Here is a 10,799-nt window from a genome sequence, read left to right as displayed (position 1 = left end):
AAGAAAGAAAGAAAGAAAGAAAGAAAGAAAGAAAGAAAGAAAGAAAGAAAGAAAGAAAAGAGTCGGGCAGTGGTGGCTCATGTCTTTAATCCCAGCACTTGGGAGGCAAAGACAGGTAGATTTCTGAGTCTGAGGCCAGCCTGGTCTACAGAGTGAGCTCCAGGACAGCCCAGGCTACAGAGAAACCCTGTCTCAAAAAATAAAACCAAAAACAAAAAAACAAAAAGAAGAAAAGAGCAGAATGTGTGTTACCTAATAAAGTAAAAATTGCCTCATGAAACTTCTACTGCAAGTTTACATTTGTGTATATATGTTTTAAGTCAACATGAAATAGATTTCTTGTAATTAAAAGCATTAAAAAGATTATTAAAATGTCACATGGTAACCCATGAATGTTGACAGTTTTGTGTGTTAATCAAAACTTAAAAGAATTAAGCCTCTAAACCAAACATGAATTCCCACAAGGGCGCTTGCTAGCTATCTGGCAAATATTTGTTGGATTGCATTGATTTCTTTGTGTGTTTGCAAATTTACTGAATAAACACGTAGATTGCATCTGTAATATTGATCCTTGAATCTATTTGTTCATTCTATGGAGGACACCCACAGGTTGTCTAAGGTTAATGGAGGTCAGTAAAGGTGTTTAAGGGAAAGAAATTCCCAGGAGAGCACGAGGTGCCGTGGGTCATCGACAAGCACCATCCCACATTCCTTTTCAGCTCCAGGAACAATCCTCTCCTGGTACCGATCTTTCCTCGCCTTCCGTGGGCATTGTGTCCCATGTCTCTCAGAGATGACGTCACGACCCTGATGCCTGACGTCACAGCCCTGATATCCGGTCACCATTCTAACCTTGAGTGATGAGCATTTTTCTTTGTAATGTCTTTCCAAAAGGCTGTACTACAGTAGCTAGGGGCTTGCACATCCCTGAGGCACATTCCTCCCCTCCACCAGAGGACACAGCTTCCTATCGTCCAGCGTTACCACAGCGCTCACGGCGCTTCCTTTTGTTTGCTTTTGCTTTTTTTTTTTTTTTTTTTTTTAAGATAGGCCTGGAACTTATGAGCTAGCCTTGGAAGTCACGGCAATCCTCCTGTTTCAGCTTCCCAATTAGCTGATATTATACAGGTGTGTGCCATTTTGTCCTAACATTACCACTGTTCTTAGTGCTCAAGATAGACCCCAGAGATCTTGTGCTGTACCCAGGAAATTGCAGCTTGCTGGTTTCCAGGACATACCCATATCTCCCTTCACTATCTGGCTTCCGTCTCTCCTGCAGAGTTCTTCACCTGCCTGAGCAAGGTGGGAAGGTATATCAGATGGAGAATGCAGGGATGACTAAACCTCACCTTTGACCTGCTGGCAGCCACCTATGTGAGACTTTGAAGAGAGGCTGGTAAATTCTGTTATCTAAACTCCGAAGCTTGGAGCCACACTGGAGATCCAGGCTGAGATAGGCGCGTTCCAGCCCCCCTCAGTCGTGAGTTTCCTGAACTTCCAGCAAACCCGCAAAGAGTTAACACACAGATGGCTTCCTGAAAGTTGCGTTTCCTCTGCTCTAGGCTTGATCTACAGTACTCTGTCTAGGGCATTTCCTGGCTTAATCTTAGCCTTTCTCCCAATTAGACTCTTAGCTTTGGACCTGCACTGTTTCCTTCTCTGTGCCTAGATTTCTCCAGAACCCGCAAGTCTCAGGGATCGTTACTAAGGACTAAGCTACCTCTATTGTCTGCCCAATTCACAGTTCATTCCAAAACCCAAGAGTCACCCATCAGGACTGAGTGCCCCAGGGAAGTGCAGCTGCTTCTGGCTCTCCTTCCTCCATAGTGATGATTTGTCACTATAGTGATGAGGCCACAGGAATGGTTCAGTGGAGAGTCAGCCCTCCAAGAGCTTCCAGATATCTGAGGGCACAGTAGAAGAGGAGTGAGACAAATAGCTTCAGTAGGAGAGAACACTAGAGCCCCCTAGCTAGATGGCGTTCACAAAGGGCTGTGTATGAGTACCCTTGGTTGTGTATCCAAATGTCCTGGCTCAGAGCTGCTCCAAACCTCAGACAACTCTGGAGGGGTGCAAATCAGCACTATCTACTCAGATGAGAAATCCCTGCTCATTGCTCTCGCTGTAGAAGATCGGTCACTTTCGAGAATTCTCTGTGTCCTAATTAAAATCTGTACTTAGTGGTGGGTATTTAGGCTGACACATGGCTTTAACTATCACAGCAAAAATTAATTTTAAAACATCTGGGGAGCTGGGGGTGGTTGCTAGAGAGATGCCACAGAGGTTAAGAACAATTATTGCACGTTTTGAAGATCCCAACACCTACACTAAGCAGCTCACAACTGCCTCTAACTCCAGTCCCAGATAATGCAGTGTTTCTACTGGCCTACATGCATATGGTAACCATAAAGTCTATCAGGCACATGTATACACAAACATAAACAAGCAAATAAACAAATGAAGATAAGTAGCTAAGTTAAGAAGTGTATGTTGCTCTGGGATTCAGATCTGGAGCCAAATCTCAGCTTTGCCACTGGACAGCATATAACTTAAGTTTTTGAAGCCTTAGTTTACTCTTCTATGAAACAGGGACAGCACCACAGCCTACCTCGTCAGGCTATGAAGATTTGGTGAGAACTATTCCAGGCAGCAAGTGTTTATCACATAGCAGTTGTTTAGTGAGCATACATACACTGTTGCTGTTATAGCTGTCAATTCTGGGAGTTTTTTGGAAGGGTAGGGAAAGTTAATTGAGACTAAACCAAACAATGCAGAATTCAGAGATATGAGTCCTAACTTCTAAGGAAACTGTAAAGAGTGTGCCATGTGAACACTTCTTTGCTTGGCCATTTGAGAAACCATTAAACAACAGACTATAAACACATTAGGAATACGGACTTCGGAGTCAGATGTGCTCAGGTCTAGGACTCCTCCTGCTCCTGACAATTGGGCAGCTTATATAAGCTCTCTGAGGCTCATCTTCCTCGTGTCCAAAGTGGGGATGACAGTAAGTGTTTGGCAGGACTGTCCTGAGGGTTGGCGAAGCCTATGTTGCCACTCCTCTTCTCTGGACCGGCGACAAGGCACACAAACAGTTCAAGGTCTACTCTGTAGGAGCTCTTATCACAGTGCACCGTGGTAGCTCCTCGATACAGTAAACACCTCACAATTGAAATGAGTCTGCCTGTGTGTTTTGAAATATTCGACATCTGGTCTCACCCTTGGATATAGCGTGTTCTTAGTAAAAGCTTGCAAGGGAATTGAATCAATGAATAAGTGAGACAGACAGAAAAAATAGCAGGAATCTATTCAACTCCTTTTTAAAATAGCGTTTCATGTTTTCCAAGTTGGCCCTGAGCATGCTGCATAGCAAAGGATGGCCTTGAACTTGTGGACCACCACACTCTGATCATGCAGTTCTTGTGGTCAGACCTTGAGCTTTATGTATGCCAGGCAAGTCCTCCATTCCTCCATTGCTGTCATGGTCCTCTGCTATGACTGACTCTCAGCCCTCTGGAACTACAAACCCAAGTGAACTCTTCTGTAAGGTGCTGTGGTCTGAATGAGAATGACCTCCGTGTAGACTCACGTGTTTGAATGCTCCATCCCCAGTTGGTAGAACGGTTTGGGACCCATTAGGAGGTGTGGCCTTGTTGGAGGGGGTGTGTCACAGACAATGGACTTGAAGGGTTCAAATGCCCATGCCATTCTGAGACATCTGAGACATGCCCAATTCTCTCTCTCTCTCTCTCTCTCTCTCTCTCTCTCTCTCTCTCTCTTTCTTTCTCTCATAAAGGTTGTATAGTTTTTCTCTACACTGCCCACTGCTCCCCCCACTAGTTCCCAAATGAATGAGACTAGGACTACTAGATTCATTTAGGCAAGCTTTACAGCACAAAACCAGGGCAGCCATTGATCTATTCTGATCCTCTAAACTAATCTGGCCACCTCCCAGTCAAATGCCTGAGATACTTAGTTTCAGTACTGGTTTTGCTCCCTGGGTTTCAGATGTCTTCTCCTATGATGTCTCTTCTTGCCCTCCTCATGGCTGAATCCCCCTTACTCTTCTCTCTCTCCTTCCCCTGGCTGGCAGATTCTCTCTCTGGCTGCCCTATTCTCTCTCTCTCTCTCTCTTGCCCAGCCATTACCTGAACAGCTTCTATTGACAAGGCATAGAGTAAATGGTAAGCATTGTTTACAGAAACTTGACCAAGGAGATATTTGGAATAATTATTAGAACACCATGCCTGGATCACAACAAAGATACGACAGCAGAGAAATCAGCATTTGGATAACACAAGGGGTAATCTTTTAAAGACACAGTGCACAAAAAACATTATGCCTACAGCTAACCTTCTGGAACCACAAACTCCAAACTAAATGCTTTCTTTTATCAGTTGCCTTAGCCATGGCATTTTAGGAAAGTACTAAGACAGTTGCCTTGGTCATGGTGTTTTATCACAGCAACAGAAGAGAAAATAATATAAGGTCCTTGATAGATTTGGAGTTGAGTTTTGTACAAGAGAGAAACAAGGGCCAAGTTTCACTCTTCTATAGACAGCTACACAGTTTGTTCAGAACCATTTGTTGAAGATGCAATCTTTTTTTTCCTGTGCGGATTGTTGGACTTCTTTGTCAAAAACTATGTGGCTGTAGGAGTGGAGGTTTATCTGTGTGTCCTAAATTCTATTCCACTAGCTAGTGATCTGTTCTCATCCCAGTACCATGTTGTTGGTGCTGTAGCTATAGCGCTACAAGTAGAACTCGAAACCTGGAATGGTGACATCTTCAGCACGTTGTTGTTGTTGTTGAGGGTTATTTTGGCTATCCTGTGTCTTTTGTGTGTTTATATAAAATTTAATATTTTTTTCAATTCCTGTAAAGAATTGCATTGGAATTTTGATAGATATTGTATTGAATCTGTAATTTGTTTTTGTTAGGAAGGCCATTCTTACAGTATTAACCTCGCCAATCATGAGCATGATTGATCTTTCCATCTTTTGTAGCTTCCTTTCCTTTTCAATGCCTTTCACCTGGTTAGGCTTATTTCAATGTATTCTTAAGGCTGTGACGACAGGGTTTGTTTCTTTGATTTCTTCCTTGGGCTGTTTGTGATTTGCAGAAAAGAAGGCTACCGATTTTGTATGTTAATTTTGTATTCTGCTATTTTGCTGAGAGTGCTGAATTCTGGTGGAGTCCTGAGGAGTTAGCAGGAAATAGTCCGGGGCAAGTTCAGAGGGAGAGATAACATTCCTGGGGAGCGACTGTTATGTAAGTGGAGATAGCACCAGAGCCTCGCAGCTTGGAGCCAACCTCACTCCCCTTTGCTATCTCCCTAGGCCAAGGACCATCCAATGACATTAAATAATGGGAAAGAGGAGGAGAAGAGAGCCCGAGGTCCCTAATAAACCACCTATTCGGCAGCCATTTGGTGGTCTACAAGCTCTGGAAACCCTGCCTATTACAAAGGGCACCTTCTACGTCTCCATGCTTCCATAAATGCTTGCTTTCACTTTCTCTGAGGATTTACTTTGTCATCTGTTCCTCAGTGTCACCTTTGGGAAAGATCCAAACCCGTAGACCGCAGCCTTTAGCTCAAGACTTCCTGTTACAGAGTCTTTGGGGCCTTTTGTGTACAGAATCATATCATATATCTAGCTTCTTCCTTTCCTATTTTCATCCCTTTTCTCCCTCACTTGTCTTATTGCCAGCCTCGTTCATCTGTGAATCCTGACCACCCTGATGAGATATTCCCACTGGTGCAATAGTGTCAGGATCTCACAGGAGCAACCAACTATGTTCCGATTGGATTTAAGCTTGCTTCAGAAGTTGAAACCTGTGTCTGGCACCAATCCCGGGGCCAAGAACCTGTAACTAGACATGGTATAGGCCCCAGTCGAGAACCTAATACTGTTATTTTCCGCTAATGCCTTGCTATACCCATAGATAAGTGCATCTCGAAACTTTCATTGGAGATGCTTTTCAGTATGTCGTCGTTAACCCAGAGACCCACAACCAATCACGGTGCAGAGAATAAAGGTTCTGCAGAAGGTTCAGAGCTGTTTTCTAGATAGAGAAGCGAAGTCGCACAGATGAACTCACAGCAGTTCAAACGGCAGGCATGTACAAGACTTGCACAAGCTCAAGCCAGACAAAATCTGAACATGAGAGCAGAAATGGTCACAGCATCTCACCAATAGCTAAGTAGATATTGACAATTAATAGCTGCCGGGAGAGGGAGAGTCATTTCTTGAAAGGTGCCATCTCTGGTAGACTGACCATGCTCCACTGGACGGCCAGATAGCCCAGAGAGAGCAGCACACCAAGTGTGCTTGATGGGTTTAAGATAAAGAAATGAAGAGGACACAGAGTTGGTAGAAAGGAGGTGGATCTAGAAGGCTTTTGGAGGGATTGGGGGTAGATGTGAACAAAATACCTTGCAAAAATTCCTCAGAGAAATGGTGTTGGTGGCATTGGGGGTGGCAGTGACTGGGACATAGAAGACTGATGACCACAATGACAATGACCACAATGATGATGATGATGAGGGTGATGACGACGACAACAACGATGATGATAAATAGCTTGGTAGATATAAATCTTATTCTGCAAGCCTAATAACTGAGCTTAATCCCAGGAGCTCCCTTGCCTCTTACAATAATACATTCACCATAACATGCACTTGTATTTATCTGTTCATGTGTGCACACTCACACACACACACACATGCATGCATGCACTTAGACACACACATGCATGCATGCATATACATATATACTAGTACTAACACTAATAATAGTAAAAAAAAAAAAGGAAAGGAAATTGGAGGGAAAAGAGGAGAGAGTAGGGAAGAGATTTATTTTAAGGAAATAGCACGTTATTGTTGATAACCCATCAAATTTGTAGAGTGAGCTTGCATGCTGGAGACCAGGAAAGGGTTGCCGTTCAACTGCAAGTTTCTTCTTGCTCAAGGCAGGTCAGGGTTTATTCTACCCCGACCTTCAACTGACTGGCTAAGATCCACTTATGTGGGAATCTTCCTGACTCAAATTCCACTGATTCCATACAAATCTCACCAAGACATATTTACAGACTAATCCCAAATAATGTCTGACCAAATAGCTGGATGCACTAGGCCGGACAAGTAGATGCCTAACATGAGCCATGTTGAGCTGCCATAACAGGCTACCACAGACAGGAGACTTAAACATCAGCACGTTATCATTTTACATTTCAGGGGTGTAGACAGCCAGTCACACTGCCTGCAGGACTGGCTTCTTCTGAGGCTTCCCTTTCAGCTCATAGGTGACCACTTTCCCCTCATATCTTTAAATGGTCTTCCATGTCTGGGTCCAAACTTCGCCTTTTTTATAAAGAGACCAGTCATATTTGACCAGAACCCACCCTAGCGACCTCACTGCTGTTCATTGTTACCTCTTCACAGATCTATCTTGGAGACTCGGCTACACTCGGAAACACTGGAGGGCTGGTGCTTCTAGCTATATGAATTCCTGGAGAACATATTCCCCATCATGCAGTTGATCATAACTACCATGCCATTCACTCGCTTAAGTGTACAGTCCAACGAGATGGGAATATCTGTACCTCTCTTCGTGACTAGAGCAGCGGAGGCCAATAAGGTCACCTAGTCCAGCTGAGAAGCATCCATGGCTTTGAGGCAGGCAAGCGTAAGCAATAGTTTGGATCTGGGACTTGACTTGCTTCAGGTTATGCACTCATTCCCAGTCTACTTCTTTTTGGAAAGATTTATTTACTTGATTTTATGTGCATATGCATATAATCCCTCGATTATTTCTATATGCCGCATGCATGCAGATGATGAACTCAGAGGTCAAAAGAGGGCATTGGACAATCTGGACCTGGAGCACAGGTCCAGAAACCAACCTGGGTCCTCTGCAAGAGCAACAAGTGTTCTTACCTGCTGAGCCACCTCACCCCCATTTTTTTTTTAAAGATTTATTTATTTATTATATGTAAGTACACTGTAGCTGTCTCCAGACACTCCAGAAGAGGGCGCCAGATCTCGTTACGGATGGTTGTGAGCCACCATGTGGTTGCTGGGATTTGAACTCTGGACCTTCGGAAGAGCAGTCGGGTGCTCTTACCCACTGAGCCATCTCACCAGCCCTACTGTAGCTCTCTTTAGACACACCAGAAGAAGACATCGGATCCCATTACAGATGGTTGTGAGCCACCATGTGGTTGCTGGGAATTGAACTCAGGACCTCTGGAAGAGCAGTCAGTGCTCTTAACCGCTGAGCCAGCTCTCCAGCCCTCACCCCCATTTCTAAATAATGCACTTGGCACCCTAACTTCTTTTCCTCTTCCTAGTATGAAGACACAACTCTGTTTAAACTATGGCTCTGGTAATTTCAACCTTCCCACCCCGACCCCCACTTGCAGCAGGCTTCTTGTCCGTTCATCTCTGAACAATACTAGAATTTTCCTTGCCCCTAAGAACCATCAAATTTTATGCAAATTCTATTCAAATATATTCCCTGGTACCTGGGTACAAAGAATGAAAAAGTTTGATCCAGCCAGAACTGGTATAGTGAACAGCGTGCATATGCAGTAAGGCCAAACTGTGTGCTCAAGTCAACTTTTAGGGAGAAACATTTTATGCCTATGCGGAATTGGGTGTGCATATGATTAAAATCAGATGCATTATGGGGGAGGGATGTGAGCAATAAGAAAAATGAGTGTGTGATCTGTTACAGGATATTTGATTATACTGTAATACCTGAGATTGTGTTATTTACTGACAGAGAGAGGGGGGAAATAACCTGTTTTTAGATATGCTCAGCCCTTAACACACACCTTTAACTCCTCTGGCTGGAACACAAACACACCCTTGCTACACACCTCCTTTCCAAATAATGAAGCTCAAGTCCTACCTGGGTGACTCCTGCACTACCAAGTTCTGCTGCCAGTGCAAGGTACAACTTTAGATGTTTCTGGAACATAACTCATGTGTGCTGGTTCTCAGGAAAGACCTCCCGGAAGATTTCAGCTCAGTGATGCTCGCCTCTTCTTCATCATCACGAATCTCTCCGATCCAGTCAACCAACATCAAGTATCCCAGCAAAGCCCAGCTTTGTTGTAGTTGTTCTTGTATCTTGTTCATCACAGTTGACTCATCGGCCCCAGCTAACCAGACCCACAGGAGCTTAACTCAGAATAGCAGTTGTCCCTTATAGACTCTTTTAACTTCCCTCTGGCGCGTCATCAGCCAGGCCTCCGTTGTCTGCACTGACCACAACTTTCTTATCTTCCAAGCTCCTACAGAAGAGCTCACCAAGCACTGAATGCTCAATGGCTTTTCTTACTCACCCAAATTATACCCTTAGAAACCAGCCCCTTTTCCTTTAAAACACTTAAAAAGAGACCTCAGAGACTGTAGCCTAGAGCACTTCCTGTGGCTTCTGCTCCTTCAGTGAGTCTGTGTGTGTGTGTGTGTGTCTGTCTGTCTCTCTCTGTCTCTGTCTCTGTGTGTGTCTGTCTGTCTGTCTGTCTCTCTCTCTCTTTTTCTGTCTCTGTGTGTGTCTGTCTCTATCTCTGTCTCTCTCTGTCTCTGTGTGTGTGTCTGTCTGTCTCTCCTCTCTCTCTCTCTCTCTCTCTCTCTCTCTGTCTCTCTCTCTGTCTCTCTCTGTGTGTGTGTGTGTGTGTGTGTGTGTGTTGAGAGACAGGGTCTCACTATGTACATAGGCCTGGATGGCCTCAAATTTGCTATGTAGCTTTAGACCAGGTTGCCCTGGAACTCACAGAGATCAAACCTGCCTCTGTCTCATAAAAGGAACCACACCCAGCTCCAATTTTTACTCCTTTATTAAGAAACCAAAAAAACACCCAGAGGTAAACTAGGAGCCACCTGCTCAGTGGTACTTCCCCTCGTTTTTAAGTTTTAAGTTAGGAATTTAACACCCTGGTGTGTGGGTGAAATTATGAAGTGTGCGTAGCTGTGACTGTTTTACTTCCGCTCTGGTTCAGTGGCACCTTGCAGTCTTAGCTCCGGGTGGCTGTGTGTGCTCAGCTGGTGAAGGGCTGCTCTGTGGCAGTTCTCTCCCAAAATCAGCTCACAAGGTGGATAAAAAGCCAAGAGACTGTTCATAAACGCCCCCCCCCCGGCATTACCCCCATTTGGAAGAGAACAAACAGTTCTTTTGATTTATTGTATTTAAAAAGGCTATGTGAAAAGTCAAGATGGATCGTGTTATGAGTTCTGTGGTTTGGAGATTTAAAAACAAAGAGCAGGAAGGAAGGCCTTCCTTCCTAGCTCAGCCCTGCTGTCTCTCTTCTCTTCACTCACCTACCAATGTGACAGAGTCCTGCACACTCTGGAACCAGAAACTTGCAGTTAGCAAGCAACAGAGCTGTGTGGTTTGAAAAGATGCTCACCCAGGGCTCTTTCAGATTAGAGGAAACAAAAAGTTATTCTTAGCTGCTGGTGGGCTTCCCCCCACACACATAAAGCATGGTAAGAGGCAAAGATCAACAGTTTACTCAACAGTTTGGCGAGGCAACAGTAGATGCTGGTGAAGCTGGCTGCTTTCAAGTAGGCTGATGGCTTTGGGTGTGACCTGGTTTTCCAGTGGCTCTGGGTAGTTGCCCCCTCTTTAACTGTGTAAGAACTCTGACATTATAGGGCTGCAGAATTACAAAGTAAACTCAGACTAGCCTGTGGTTTGGAAGTTAAATATAGCCCTGTTAGCAGAGTCAAATACCCACGGGTAAGAAGGCTTCCGGACACGTTTTGGCTTTACTTTACTGTGTGAGCATTT

This window comes from Mus caroli, chromosome 18, assembly GCF_900094665.2.
Source record: "Mus caroli chromosome 18, CAROLI_EIJ_v1.1, whole genome shotgun sequence".
Lineage (NCBI taxonomy): Eukaryota > Metazoa > Chordata > Mammalia > Rodentia > Muridae > Mus > Mus caroli.
The sequence above is the reverse complement of the archived record's forward strand: the minus strand, read 5'-3'. Positions refer to the sequence as shown.